Genomic DNA, 15569 nt, shown 5'->3' with positions numbered 1-15569 from the left:
TGTAAACTTAATGTCCCTCATTCTCTCAAATTCCTCCCCTCAGGTCCACGGATGAGAGTAGATCACTATTGAAGGGCTGGCTCACATGAGATTAAAGTGGACAGGAAGAAGCAGCCTCGACCATGCAGGCAATGTGGCTCAACTGCAGTGCAGCTTGCTGTACCATTCAACACCAACTTCTTTTGCTACTATACTACATCCTGCCAATCCCTTTCATCTAACACCTGTACCCACACCCGAGATCCCACATCTCATGCAAGAGGCAGCATTGATGAGGGTCTGAGAGTGTCCAAGGTCAGCAGCATTCTTAGGTCGGACAGCATTTTGTGTCAAGTCTTAAATGTGCCCTGATTCACTTTGCAGCGGTCTATGAGTTTTCGCTGGAGGTTGGTGAAGTGGTGCTGGGGACGAAGGATGATGCAGAGTTCGCGGAGCACCCAAGGCTACCGAGTAAGTGATGTGGGCACCCTGCACCTATACTATATCTTATTTTTCTTACACTTCATGGATTTTTATAGTGATTTCCTAACCCTTCGTGTTTGCACTTTTCCTTTGTCTTCATTAAATAAGGTTTTAGGCTTATGTTTTACATCTTAAAGCTTTCCAGCACACTGCAGCCCATCTCATCAACAGTGTTTCGAAATAGGACCACATCTCTCCCCACCTCAAGCAGCTGCCCTGGTTACCTCTTCAAGCCTGCCTCACCTTCCAGATAGTAGTTCACACTCCCTACAAGGCAGTATCAAGCAAGCATCTGCATACCTGCAGTGACGTCGCCGGTATGGAATATAAGAAATGCTATAAGGTGAGCACAAGAAATCAGCCCGTCTCTTGCTACTTTCCAGTATTGTGGAAGGTGAACATAAGAAAACAGCCCGTCTCTTGCTACTTTCCATTATTGTGGAAGGTGAACATAAGAAAACAGCCCGTCTCTTGCTACTTTGCGGTATTGTGGAAGGTGAACATAAGAAAACAGCCCGTCTCTTGCTACTTTCCAGTATTGTGGAAGGTGAACATAAGAAAACAGCCCGTCTCTTGCTACTTTCCGGTATTGTGGAAGGTGAACATAAGAAAACAGCCCGTCTCTTGCTACTTTGCGGTATTGTGGAAGGTGAACATAAGAAAACAGCCCGTCTCTTGCTACTTTCCAGTATTGTGGAAGGTGAACATAAGAAAACAGCCCGTCTCTTGCTACTTTCCAGTATTGTGGAAGGTGAACATAAGAAAACAGCCCGTCTCTTGCTACTTTCCAGTATTGTGGTAACACATACCATAGCACTGGCGCATGACACCAAGTCTCATGCATTTGGGTAAATGAACTAAAAACTCTACTCTTCACAGGACATCACTGATCTGATCACTTACTGTGAAGGTCAGTGATCTGATCACTGGGCCTGTGGCACAGTTCAACCACGGAATCGTAAAAAAAATGTCGACCTGGCAATTGCGACGGCCGAAATACGAAATAGCTGATTTTTTTTTAACCCTCCCCCCTTACACCACATATATATGTGGGGGGGGGTTTAAAGTATAATATTAATAAAGGAGGTGGCTGTGGGGTATCTCCCCCCGCATATATATGTGGTGTAAAGGGTTAAAAAAAGTCGCCATTTCGGCCGTCGCAGTAATCACATAGATCCTTCAACCACCTCCATTCTTCCATTTTATGCCATTATTATAGCCTACCCATCCATTTTACATTGCCTATTTCATCTTGAATAGGTTTGAGCTATATAAAACCCTTATATACATTCAGGAGACTTTTTATAGGCAATGTGCCAATAGCATTAATAGCATTAACCGGTGTACTGGACTCCTCCCTTACCTTAATACTTTTATCTTATGTACAAGGTGGTGCAAAGCATAAGTCCTTCCCACCTCATTAGGGTGAGGTACAGGAATTGCTCATGAAACATGGCTGTTACAAGAGCACAGCAGGAAACCGTCACAGCAAAACATAATCCCTCCCAGTCTTGGTCCCTTGCCCAGTGCCTCTTACGCTGTTGCAATTTTTACCTAAAGGTTCTTTGTTAATTGGGACTATTATACAATGGAAGTGCAGACTCTCTTAATGGGACACTTTATCCCAGAATTCTCAAGATCCACCTAAAACCTTAATTCAACTCTGATCATTGTTTCAAAGGAAGTGCACGAAGTAGAAAGAGAGAAGGGGTAGATAGATATGAAGAAATAAACAGCTGCTTCCAAAGACCAAGAATACCTTTGGAATACATGCTACCTAGCCACATCTGTGCCCAGAAGAAAGATTGTTCTGTACTAGATTAAGCACCATGCCCTCCTCAATACTACCTCTTCAAAATATGTTTAGCTGCAAGCCCATACAATGTTGTTAAGACCAGTTCAAATGTATGTTAAGGGTGTGCCGCAGAGTTATTCTTACCTTATGTTTGCTGAACGCACTACGTAGGTAAGGCGTCCTATTCCGGAAGCCAACCTGGAGTTAAGAATACAAACACCAAGGTGACCTGGGGGACCGAAAGTCCCTGGGAGTAGCCCGAAGGCAAAAACCCACGACACTGCAGATGTTAGAGTGATGTGTGAAGATGTTGTAGAAAAGAACAGCAGCACAGAAATCTAAAGTTTCAGTCAATAAGGGAACTGACTGCATGCAGTACGAGGATAAGGCAGGAAAGGAGAACAACAGGTGTATGAAGGTGGCAGGCAAGCAGAGAAAACACGGGAGTCAGGAAAGGAATTAGGGACCACAACGAGGGAAAAACAACAATAAGCACAAAAGAAGAAAACACATATCAGAGAGAATTGTGAAACATCTGACACTGTCTGCGTTGGGCTATATCGCCAAGCGTTAACCGGAAGTGACATTGATGCATCCCGGCACATCCGCCATCTTGGTTGTGGGAGTATGGGCACTGCCACGTTGGATGTGGCATGTGCTCAGGCTATCATTGAAATGAGTAAGGCGGGTAGGTCGAGGGACTACTTTGGCACAAACAAAGAGGTGCTGCTGCCAGGGACTTATAAGGGAAAATTGATAAATTCTCCAAATTCTCGTTCAAGCATTGCTCAAGGGTTTGCTTTTCTTGCTCAGTGAGAGAACAGAGCTGACAAAAAGGACCTAAGGCACCTGGGAGAAGATCTATACCACAGTTATATTACTGGTTAGGTGGCAGTTCTCTAAACGTTTGATTTGGGAAGACATTCCTGAAGGAATTATACTTGACAGGTACGTTGAGTTATGTGGACAGTCCATAGGCAGGTGATTCCCTTTCCCTGGCTGAGTCAGCAAACAAAGGGTTCCAATAGCTGGTACCGGCATTGCAGGTACGTGAACAGAAGTCAGAAGCCAAGAACCAAAAACGAGTTGACCATTTGATGAAAGGGTTATACCGTTGTAGGCACGACAATCCTAGAATGATAGGGAAGTGAGGTGCTGAGATGAGATCAAAAACCAAACTCTTGGTGTGCTGGGTGACTGACATTTATAGAGGAGCAGTCTGGTGTTTGCAGGACCAGATGCTGTTTTCCACCCACTTTATTCACCAACTCAGGGCAGGCCTTAGTAGTGGACATTATGCGATTCTTTTCCACCCAAACAATGTCTATAAAAATCCCAGAGGCACCGGAATCAATGAGAGTGGGGCTTCCATTACCATGCCACGTGTTCCATGCCACGTGTTTCTTCAACACAGACTTGATGACAAATATGAATTCTTTAGGGGGAAAGCTGTTTTATTCTTCTTTTATGATAAGACAACTCCTCACCTAAAGCATTCAAAGTTGTGTTATTGAAGAGTTATAACAATGTTATATTTCTAATAACTTCTGCATATATAAATCTTTTTCATCCTCTTACATTGCTTATAAAATGGGATATAATGAAGGATAAATGAAGGATAAATGAACATTATCCATAACCATTGGTTAAGTAGAAAATGTATCAAAGCAATCTTACGCAAAGAACCATGCAGAGATAAGTCAAACAACTCTAATGCAAAATTACAAAAAAGGTAGCAGGTGCCCCTCTCTAGAAAGAACATGGCATGATAATCTGTTCTATGTTTTTTTTCCCACTTTGAGAGTCCAGAGCCATTGCTTTTTGCTCACTGTACTTTTCACAAAGGAGGAATATCCAAGGGCCATCCAGCACCGAAATGCCAGGCAAACCTCCTTTGAACAAGGGTACCAACAGCAACCCCAGACATGTGTTTCAGCCTTGTTGGGCCTCATTAGTGAGGTGGAGCTATACCTCTCTGAGCACAGTGAGCAAGGGGTCCATGTCTGAGTTCCCCCAGGTAACATAGGGTGACCAACCCCAAGTTCCTTGCAAAAATACAAAAGAGGTAGCAGGCGCCCCTCTCTAGGAAGAACATGGGATGATAACCTGTTCTGTGGATTTCCCCACTTAGAGAGTCTGTATCCACTGCTTTTTTCTGAATGTACTTTTCACAAAGAAGGAATATCCATTGCATATCAGTCTTTGTCCGGCCCACAAGGGCAGTCCAGCACTGAAATGCCAGGCAAACCTCCTTTGAACAAGAGTGACAACAGCAACCCCAGACGTGTGTTTCAGCCTTGTTGGGCCTCATCAGTGAGGTGGAACTGTGCCACTCTCAGCACAGTGTGCAAGGGGTCCACATCTGGGTTCCCCCAGGTAATTTAGGGTGACCAATCCCAGGTTCCTTGCAAAAATACAAAAAAGGTAGCAGGCACCTCTGTCTAGAAAGAACATGGCATGATAACCTATTCTGGGATTTTTACCCAATTTGAGAGTCCGCATCCATTGCTTTTTGCTGACTGTACTTTTCACAAAGGAGGAATATCCGTTGCATATCAGTCTTTGTCCCACTCACAAGGGCATTCCAGCACCGAAATGCCAGGCAAACCTCCTTTGAACAAGAGTACGAACAGCAACCCCAGACATGTGTTTCAGCATTGTTGGCCCTCATCGGTGAGGTGGAGCTTTGCCTCTCTCAGCACAGTGAGCAAGGGTTCCACGTCTGGGTTCCCACATGTAACTTAGGGTGAACAACCCCAAGTTCCTTGTAAAAATACAAAAAAGGTAGCAGACACCTCACTCTAGAAAGAACATGGCATGATAACCTATTCTGTGGTTTTTTCCCACTTTGAGAGTCTGCATCCATTGCTTTTTGCTGACTGCACTTTTCACAAAGGAGGAATATCCGTTGCATATCAGTCTTTGTCCCGCCTACAAGGGCAGTCCAGCACCGAAATGCCAGGCAAACCTCCTTTGAACTAGAGTACGAACAGCAACCCCAGACATGTGTTTCAGCATTGTTGGGCCTCATCAGTGAGGTGGAGCTTTGCCTCTCTCAGCACAGTGAGCACGGGTTCCACGTCTGGGTTCCCACATGTAACTTAGGGTGAACAACCCAAAGTTCCTTGTAAAAATACAAAAAAGGTAGCAGGCACCTCTCTCTAGAAGGAACATGGCATGATAACCTATTCTGTGGTTTTTTCCCACTTTGAGAGTCTGCATCCATTGCTTTGTGCTGACTGTACTTTTCAAAAAGGAGGAATATCCATTGCATATCAGTCTTTGTCCCGCACGCAAGGGCAGTCCAGCACCGAAATGCCAGGCAAACCTCCTTTGAACTAGAGTACGAACAGCAACCCCAGACATGTGTTTCAGCATTGTTGGGCCTCATCAAAGAGGTAGCGCTTTGCCTCTCTCATCACCGTGAGCAAGGGTTCCACGTCTGGGTTACCACATGTAACGTAGGGTGAACAACCCAATGTTCCTTGTAAAAATACAAAAAAGGTAGCAGGCACCTCTCTCTAGAAAGAACATGGCATGATAACCTATTCTGTGGTTTTTTCCCACTTTGTGAGTCTGCATCCATTGCTTTGTGCTGACTGTACTTTTCACAAAGGAGGAATATCCATTGCATATCAGTCTTTGTCCCGCACGCAAGGGCAGTCCAGCACCGAAATGCCAGGCAAACCTCCTTTGAACTAGAGTACGAACAGCAACCCCAGACATGTGTTTCAGTTGTTGGGCCTCATCAGTGAGGTGGAGCTTTGCCTCTCTCAGAACAGTGAGCAAGGGTTCCACGTCTGGGTTCCCACATGTACCTTAGGGTGAACAACCCCAAGTTCCTTGTAAAAATACAAAAAAGGTAGCAGGCACCTCTCTCTAGAAAGTACATGGCATGATAACCTATTCTGTGGTTTTTTTTCCCACTTTGAGAGTCTGCATCCATTGCTTTTTGCTGACTGCACTTTTCACAAAGGAGGAATATCCGTTGCATATCAGTCTTTGTCCCACCCACAAGGGCAGTCCAGCACCGAAATGCCAGGCAAACCTCCTTTGAACTAGAGTACGAACAGCAACCCCAGACATGTGTTTCAGCATTGTTGGGCCTCATCAGTGAGGTGGAGCTTTGTCTCTCTCAGCACAGTGAGCAAGGGTTCCACGTCTGGGTTCCCACATGTAACTTTGGGTGAACAACCCAATGTTCCTTGTAAAAATACAAAAAAGGTAGCAGGCACCTCTCTCTAGAAAGAACATGGCATGATAACCTATTCTGTGGTTTTTTCCCACTTTGTGAGTCTGCATCCATTGCTTTGTGCTGACTGTACTTTTCACAAAGGAGGAATATCCATTGCATATCAGTCTTTGTCCCGCACGCAAGGGCAGTCCAGCACCGAAATGCCAGGCAAACCTCCTTTGAACTAGAGTACGAACAGCAACCCCAGACATGTGTTTCAGCATTGTTGGGCCTCATCAGTGAGGTGGAGCTTTGCCTCTCTCAGCACAGTGAGCAAGGGTTCCACGTCTGGGTTCCCACATGTACCTTAGGGTGAACAACCCCAAGTTCCTTGTAAAAATACAAAAAAGGTAGCAGGCACCTCTCTCTAGAAAGAACATGGCATGATAACCTATTCTGTGGTTTTTTCCCACTTTGAGAGTCTGCATCCATTGCTTTGTGCGGACTGTACTTTTCACAAAGGAGGAATATCCATTGCATATCAGTCTTTGTCCCTCACGCAAGGGCAGTCCAGCACCGAAATGCCAGGCAAACCTCCTTCGAACTAGAGTATGAACAGCAACCCCAGACATGTGTTTCAGCATTGTTGGGCCTCATCAGTGAGGTGGAGCTGTGCCTCTTTCAGCACAGTGAGCAAGGGCTCCACATCTGGGTTCACCCAGGTAACTTAGGGTGACCAACACCACATTCCTTGCAAAAATACAAAAGAGGTAGCAGGCACCCCTCTCTAGAAAGAACATGGGATGATAACCTGTTCTGTGGATTTTCCCACTTTGAGAGTCCTCAGCCATTGCTTTTTGCTTACTGTTCTTTTCACAAAGGAGGAATAGGAATTGGCTATCAGTCTCTGTCCCGCCCACAAGGGCAGTCCAGCACCGAAATGCCAGGCAAACCTCCATTGAACAAGAGTACCAACAGCAATCCCAGACGTGTTTCAGCCTTGTTGGGCCTCATCAGTGAGGTAATATTGTGAATAATGGTGTTCTTACCAGAAATTAGTTAACTTCTTAGACAGCACCATGCACGTGAAGGGTCAGTAATCACCATTGCCATTTTAAAGACATCGGGCCTCATTATGAGGTGGCCGGTAAGGGATTACCGGTACCGGTATGGGCACCAGTACCGGTAATCCCTTACCGCCCTATTACGAGTTCCCTTTGTGGGTCCTCCCTTAACGCCTGGTTTTACCAGGCGTTAAGGATGGGACCCACAAAGGGACTTTGGTGCTAATAACGGTACCGCAATTTGCGGTACCGTTATTAGCGCCTTCCCCATTCCCATTGAGCCCTATGGGGGCTTAAATGGGAATGGGGAAGGGCCCTGGTGAATGGGGAATTATTGCCCCCGCCAACCTTGGAATGGGGCGGTAATAGCTCCATTCACCAGGGCGGAGTCGGTAAGGATTTGGAGTCAGCCATGGCGCTAATAGCGCCATGGTTACCTCCAAACTCCTAATGAGGCCCATCTTATTTTAAAGGGATGGTCTAGTAAACATTTTTATTTAAAAAATAGATAGGCAACATAAAAATAAAATACTAGCATTCTCCATTTTAAAACTTCCTATGTAAAATTTTGAGCTATTCAAGCTCAGAATTCGCAAAAGCAAGCACATGGGCGCATCCATTTTGTGAAATGGAGGCCCTCCTGTGCTGGCTTTTGCTTTTGCGGCACTAATGAAGGAAAAGCCAGTCAGCTGTAGTAAACAAAGGCTACCGCTGGGTGGCTTTCCCTTCATTAGTGCTGTAGGCGGAGGACGGGGACCGGAGACCAGAGCAGGAAAGCTGCAGCTGAATCTCGGTAAGTGCTATTTATTTTTTTTTTTAAAATAAGCACTAGCTGCACTAGCCCGGAAAACTTAGAAATAAAACCGCAGCTTTAAAAACGTATTTATGTTTGCGGTCGTTATGTTTACATGCCGCGTAGTGTTTCTACCTGCAGCTCATTTCCCATTTGGGGCTCTCGGGCTCCCCGTGGGGAGCCCGAGAGACCCAAATGGGAAATGCTAAATGCTGCATTGTCTGCCTAAATCTGCTTTCCCATTTGGGACTCTCGGGCTCCCCGTGGGGAGCCCGAGAGCCCCAAATGGGAAAGCAGATTCAGGCAGAAACAACGCGGTTGTTTTCCGCAATGCCGCGTTGTTTCTGCCTGAATCTGCTTTACCATTTGGGGCTCTCGGGCTCCCCATGGGGAGCCCGAGAGCCCCAAATGGTAAAGCAGATTCAGGCAGAAACAACGCGGTTGTGTTGGAAAACGCTGCGGTTTTTCTTCCCGAGTTTCTCAGGCTCCTCCGAGCCGGAGGAGCCTGAGAAACTTGGAAAGAAAAACCGCAGCGTTTTCCAACACAGTAACGTTGTATTTATGTTTGCGGTCGCTTCAAAAGCGACCGCAAACATAAATACAATGTTTTTAAAGCTGCGGTTTTATTTCTAAGTTTTCCGGCCTACTGCAGCCCGGAAAACTTAGAAAAAAAAACGCAGCTAGTGCTTATTTTAAAAAAATAAATAAATAGCACTTACCGAGATTTAGCTGCAGCTTTCCTGCTCTGGTCTCCGGTCCCCGTCCTCTGCCTACAGCACTAATGAAGGGAAAGCCACCCAGCGGTAGCCTTTGTTTACTACAGCTGGCTGGCTTTTCCTTCATTAGTGCCGCAAAAGCAAAAGCCAGCACAGGAGGGCCTCCATTTCACAAAATGGATGTGCCCATGTGCTTGCTTTTGCGAATTTTGAGCTTGAATAGCTCAAAATTTTACATAGGAAGTTTTAAAACGGAGAGTGCTAGTATTTTTTTTTATGTTGGCTATCTATTTTTTAAATACAAATTTTTACTAGACCATCCCTTTAAGTCCTCATGGTCTTGAATTGTTGCGTTCTTCCTGAAAATCATATAGTGACCTCTCAAAAATGTGTTGGGAGTATTTTACAACCTCATTGTCTAGTAAAGTAGCAAGTTATATTGTGGCTTGTCTTACTCCTCAAAGATTCCTAAACAACATTATAAATAAAACACCGTTCACCTGGGGGAAGTGGGGAATGTGCATCATTGTACAATGCAGATGAGGATATTATTGCTCTAGTATGCAGAAACGACAACTCAGAGATGGAACTGTAATATAAATCATCAGTAGGTTATACCACTATTTCTTTCGCTTTTTTCAGGGCGTACCTTTAGTTCAACGGCTCAAGAAATGAGTCCTTGACGTTTTTTCTTTCTCCTGAGCCAAATATAGAATCGGCTCAGGCCGGACTTTCAAGCACTGCCAGTTTCCCAAGTCACGGGTAGGCTGTGACTGTGTAGGCAGCCGAACCCCTTCTTCTTCCCGTCCCTCCACACTCTCCTCACCTGAGTCTTCAGAGTTGCCTGTGTTCAGTAGATTCCGCCGGCTCAGGTAGTTCCGTTCTTTTTTATGTAGCACTTGCCTGTCTCGGTGAGAAGCCACAGTGACAACTGAATAGACAGCCGTCCTGGGGCCCCGTTACCGGGAACAGGCCGGAATAAAGGGAAAAAAACCCACACGTGGGAAAAACCCTTAGGATGTTCTGGCGATGAGGTAGGTGAGGATCCCAGCTTGTAACCAGTAGGACTGGAAGCAGATGCGAGGTCCACAGGGTTGAACACAAGAGAGAAGTCCTTTGCGACACCAATGAGAGGTGAAGGGAGCTGAGGCCACCACCGGCCCAAGGACCTACCAGCCGCGGTAAGAAAGAGAGAAAATAAAGGGGAGAAAACAATGGACAGAGAAAACAAGGGAAAACTGGAGAGCCGCGAGAGAAGGAAGCGGCAAAGAGGAGAGAAAAACACGCCTGCCGCCGGAGCGGCGAGACTGGAAGGAAAAAGCAAAGTAGTGCCGAGGGATCGGCAAGGAAGAGGCTGCAGGAGGAAGGCCACCGCTGAAAACTTACGCGGCCGTCAGGTAAGTAGAAGTAACTTATCCCAAGCAGAAGGACAAAACAGCAGAAAAAACCCGCCACCCGCCGAGGCGAGAAGAGGGCAAACGCTGGGAGCTCAAAAACCAGAGTCGCTGGTGCGAGAACCAGCAGTGAGTGTTGAAACGCAGCGACTGCCGGGCTAGAAGGGCAGATAAACACCTGGCAGTGCTGGGATTGGCCGTGACTAGTTACCAGACACAAAAAAGGGACTAAAACCTATCTACCTGCCGGTTAGCCTCCAACGTGGAAGGAGCCGCCACCCGCGGTAGCGATTGCGGATGATAGTATGACCCCCTCCCCACCTAACCGCCCCAGGCTTCCCTGGATAGCGGCGGTGAAAAGTAGCCAACAACCTTGGAGCATGAACCTGAGAAACCGGTTCCCATGAGTCCTCCGACTCAGGGTATCCCTTCCAAGACAGCAGGTACTCAAGACGTCCGCGATAATACCTGGAATCACGGACCTTAGATACCTCATACTCCTCAGGCTCAGAGGACTGTGCTAAGATAGATGTGGGAATAATTCTATGGTGAAGATGGGACAGTAAGGTTTGAGAAGAGAGGAATGAAAAACCGGGTGAATGCGGCGAAGAGAGGAGGGAAGCCGAAGGCGAAAAGCAACAGGATTAACTTTAGAAAGAATAGTGAAAGGTCCAAGAAAACGAGGAGACAGTTTAGAAGGCCTTGTCCATCTGGGCAGAAACCGGGTGGACAACCACACTTGATCTCCTGGCTTCCATACCGGACATTCTTTCCGATGTTGATCGGTACAGGATTTTGTCCGTCTTCTGCTGACCTCTAGACTCCGCATGGCTGAAGTTTGGTCTTCCTTAATATTCCCTAATACCTCTTCTACGGTCGGGGAGTTGGTGTAGCTGGGAACCTCTGGAAACACAGCACGAGGGTGAACCCCGTAAGTGCAGAAGAAAGGAGAGAGTCCTGTAGCGGAATGCCTTGTATTGTTGTACGAGTACTCTGCCGTGGGAAGCAGCGAGACCCAGTTGTCTTGATGTTGGGATATATAACACCTTAGGTATTGTTCCAGGGTAGCATTCAGGCGTTCCGTTTGACCATTGGTCTCTGGGTGAAACCCTGAAGACAGAGCTCTTTCAATGCCCAAACGGTTGCAGAAGGCAGTCCAAAACTTCGAGATATACTGACTTCCCCGATCCGAGATTATCTTATCGGGGAGACCGTGTAGCTTGAATATATCTCGAGAGAAGACCTCCGCCATCTTAGCCGCAGTGGGCAGACCTGAAAGAGGAGAAACATGTGCCAACTTAGAAAAGGCGTCTACCATGACCATTATGCAGGTACAGGATTCCGATACCGGCAGATCGACAATGAAATCGGTAGATATGAGACCCCAGGGGCGCGTTGGGTAGTTCGACCTGAGTGAGTAGACCCAACGGTTTTCCCAGGCGATATTTGGCTCTGGCACAAATAGGACAAGCCTTGACATACTCGTATGTCTCCTTTCTAGCGTTTGGCCAAAGAAACGTTCTAGAGAGGAGCTCAAAGGTATTCTCAGCCCCTCGATGTCCAGCCGAGCGTGAGTCGTGACTCCACTTCAGGATTCTAGAACGAAGAGGACCCTTAGGAATGTACATTTTCTGTTTGTAGAAAAGCCGGTCACCTCTTTGTTGAAAAGGAGAGGTAATACCTAGGGATAGTTGGGGCTTTTCCTGAATGAGGGCAGTTTTCACCTCTTTAAGGAAAGAGCCAACAAAGGCTAGGATTTGGTTGCGTTTGAACATGGACTCTCTCTTGATTTCCAGGTGTTCCTTGGTGGAGTCTTTGCGGGATAAGGCATCAGCTAGACTATTCTGTGATCCCGGGATATACAAGACTTGGAATTCAAACTGTGCAAAATGATGGGCCCATCTCGCTTGCCTGGAATTTGAACACTCCAAATCTTGTAGTACCTTCAGATTCTTATGGTCGGTCCTAATCAGAAATGGATGTTTGGCTCCTAGCAGGAGATGGCGCCACTCTTCACAGGCAAGTTTCATGGCCAGGAGTTCTTTCTCCAGTACCGAATAGTTGAGCTGGCTAGGAGAAAGAGTTTTTGACATGTATGCCACGGGGTGTTCCACTCCTATGATGATCTGGAGCAATACCGCTCCTACAGCTACCGCAGAAGCGTCGGTCTCCAAAACGAATGGTTGTGATTGATCAGGATGCTGGAGAATGGGGGCAGTACAGAACAATCTCTTGAGAAAATCGAAACTCTTCTCTGCCTCATCAGACCAAAGAAACGGAACGGCCTCCTTCTTGAGTAGGCGTGTAATCGGGTATACTACCTCCGAAAAGTTTGAGATAAATCTGCGGTAGTAATTCGCTAATCCCAAGAATCTTTGGACTTCTCGGACTGAAGTAGGAGCTGGCCAATCAAGAATAGCAGCAACCTTGGTTTGGTCCATGGCCACCCCTTCTTCGGAAAGAATGAATCCGAGATAGTGAACCGATGGTACTGCAAATTTGCACTTCCCGCCCTTGACCAGCAACTGATTTTCCTGAAGACGAGACAGAACCTGTGTGACGTGTTGGATATGTTCCTCCATGTTAGGGGAGAAAATCAGAATGTCGTCGAGGTATATTATAACCGAGACCGACAGCAGATCTGAAAATAGCCTGTCCATGAATCTCTGGAATGCAGCCGGTGCGTTCACTAAACCGAACGGCATCACTCTGTACTCAAAAAGACTGTATGGAGTTCGAAAAGCCGTCTTCCATTCGTCCCCCTCAGCGATGCGAAGCAGATGATATGCGTTCCTGAGATCCAATTTGGTGAAGATTCGAGCCCCTTGTACCATCTCAATAATGTCGGTATTGAGTGGCATGGGATACCGATCACGGATGGTAACCTTATTGAGGCCCCGGTAATCGATACATGGTCTGAGATCAGTTGTGTCTTTTTTCTTGATGAAGAACAGGGAGGCGCCAGCTGGTGACTTCGAAGGTCGAATAAGACCATTCTCCAAGTTGGTATCCAGATAGACTCTTAATACCTTCTTTTCGGCCTGAGAGAGAGAGAACATGCGCCCAAATGGAACCAGTGCATTAGGTTCGAGATCGATCGAGCAGTCTTCTGGCCGATGAGGAGGTAGCTGAGCGTGACGATTCTCTTGGAATACCCCGGAGAATTGAGCACAATAATGAGGAAGCGCGTGAATACCTACAAGTTCTTTGGAAAGAACTCTAACTGACTGTTGATCTTCCCTGGTGTTGGGAGGAAGACAATTGACCGAACAGTACGTAGAACAAAAATGTAGTCGATTTTCCGTCCAGTTGATATATGGGTTATGCCTGCGCAGCCAAGGAATGCCTAGGATTATGGGGAAATGTGCGGCTCTAATAATGTCGAACTGCAGGGCCTCTGTGTGTTGGTTGATGACCACAAAGAGTTGTTCGGTGGTATGTGTGATTAGTCCAGACGACAAAGGTGTACCGTCCACTCCTTCCACTTTCTGACCCACCTTCCGAACTATCCGAGTAAGCCCCATCTTGTCAGCCCACAAAGTGTCCACAAAATTACCTGCCGCTCCACAATCCAATAAGGCTAATGTTTCTACCAGTCTTCCGTTTAGATTCAAGGTAACAGATAGTACCATCAGTCTGGAATCCTCTTGGGATTCTGAAGCCGACACCGAAAGCGTGACATAGGGACTTTGAAAAAGATCGGAGTACCCCCGGCTGCCCGTCCCTATTGACGCCGAGGGTATTCGTTTCCCGCCTTCCTCCCCGGAACCTCAGAGCAATCCTTCAGTACATGTTGATCGGAACCACAATAGGCGCACAATCCTTTTCCTCTTCTTCGCCTTCTCTCTGCTGATGATAGAGGTGCTCTGGTAGCTCCGATTTGCATCGGTTCTTCGTTCTGAGTAGAGGAGAAACGTCCAGAGGGAGAGTGTGAAGGAGGGTTCATGGGATTCCCTAATCCTCTTTGCTTTCTGCGTTCTCTCCTTCTCTCTTGGAGACGGTACTCGATATGGAGGGCGGCAGCAAGTAAGTCCGGAAATGTGGGAGAGCGTGGGGATCTGGCTAGCTCATCCTTGATCTCATCTCTCAACCCTCTCCGGAATACCGCATATTGTGCTTGTTCGGACCATCCTGCTCCTGCTGCCAGTGTCTTAAAGGAGGAGATGTATGACAGCACATCTAGAGCACCCTGTTGTGCATCCAGCAGGTCCTCACCGGCAGTAAAAGATAGTTCGGGTCGCTCGAAAGTCTGTTTCAGTAGGTTCTGAAAACCCGAGAAATCTTGTAGAACGGCATTACTGTTAGTAATTAGCGGAGTAGCCCAGGCTAAAGCATTCCCTGTCATATTTGAGACCATAAACCCTACTCTGGCTTGGTCCGTGGAGAAGGTGTGTGGTCTGAAGGTAAAATACACATTGCAGGCCTCCAGGAATTCCTTTATCCTCTTAGGTGAGCCATCAAATCTTCCTGACGAAAGAGCCATAGGAGGCAATTCCGGGGGATGTGAGGGTTCCCGGACCGCTACCATCTGTTTTAGCAGGGCATTCTCCGTCTTTACCCCCTGTAATTCCAGTGACATGGCCTGAAAAGCCTTCCATAACTCCTGAACTTGTTCTTCGGCTGACATCTTGGTCCTTAATGGCGTTTCAATCTGTGACTGTGTAGGCAGCCGAACCCCTTCTTCTTCCCGTCCCTCCACACTCTCCTCACCTGAGTCTTCAGAGTTGCCTGTGTTCAGTAGATTCCGCCGGCTCAGGTAGTTCCGTTCTTTTTTATGTAGCACTTGCCTGTCTCGGTGAGAAGCCACAGTGACAACTGAATAGGCAGCTGTCCTGGGGCCCCGTTACCGGGAACAGGCCGGAATAAAGGGAAAAAAACCCACACGTGGGAAAAACCCTTAGGATGTTCTGGCGATGAGGTAGGTGAGGATCCCAGCTTGTAAACAGTAGGACTGGAAGCAGATGCGAGGTCCACAGGGTTGAACACAAGAGAGAAGTCCTTTGCGACACCAATGAGAGGTGAAGGGAGCTGAGGCCACCACCGGCCCAAGGACCTACCAGCCGCGGTAAGAAAGAGAGAAAATAATGGGGAGAAAACAATGGACAGAGAAAACAAGGGAAAACTGGAGAGCCGCGAGAGAAGGAAGCGGCAAAGAGGAGAGAAAAACACGC

This window comes from Ambystoma mexicanum, chromosome 4p, assembly GCF_040938575.1.
Source record: "Ambystoma mexicanum isolate Mex_15411 chromosome 4p, UKY_AmexF1_1, whole genome shotgun sequence".
Lineage (NCBI taxonomy): Eukaryota > Metazoa > Chordata > Amphibia > Caudata > Ambystomatidae > Ambystoma > Ambystoma mexicanum.
This window is presented reverse-complemented; position numbering follows the sequence as displayed.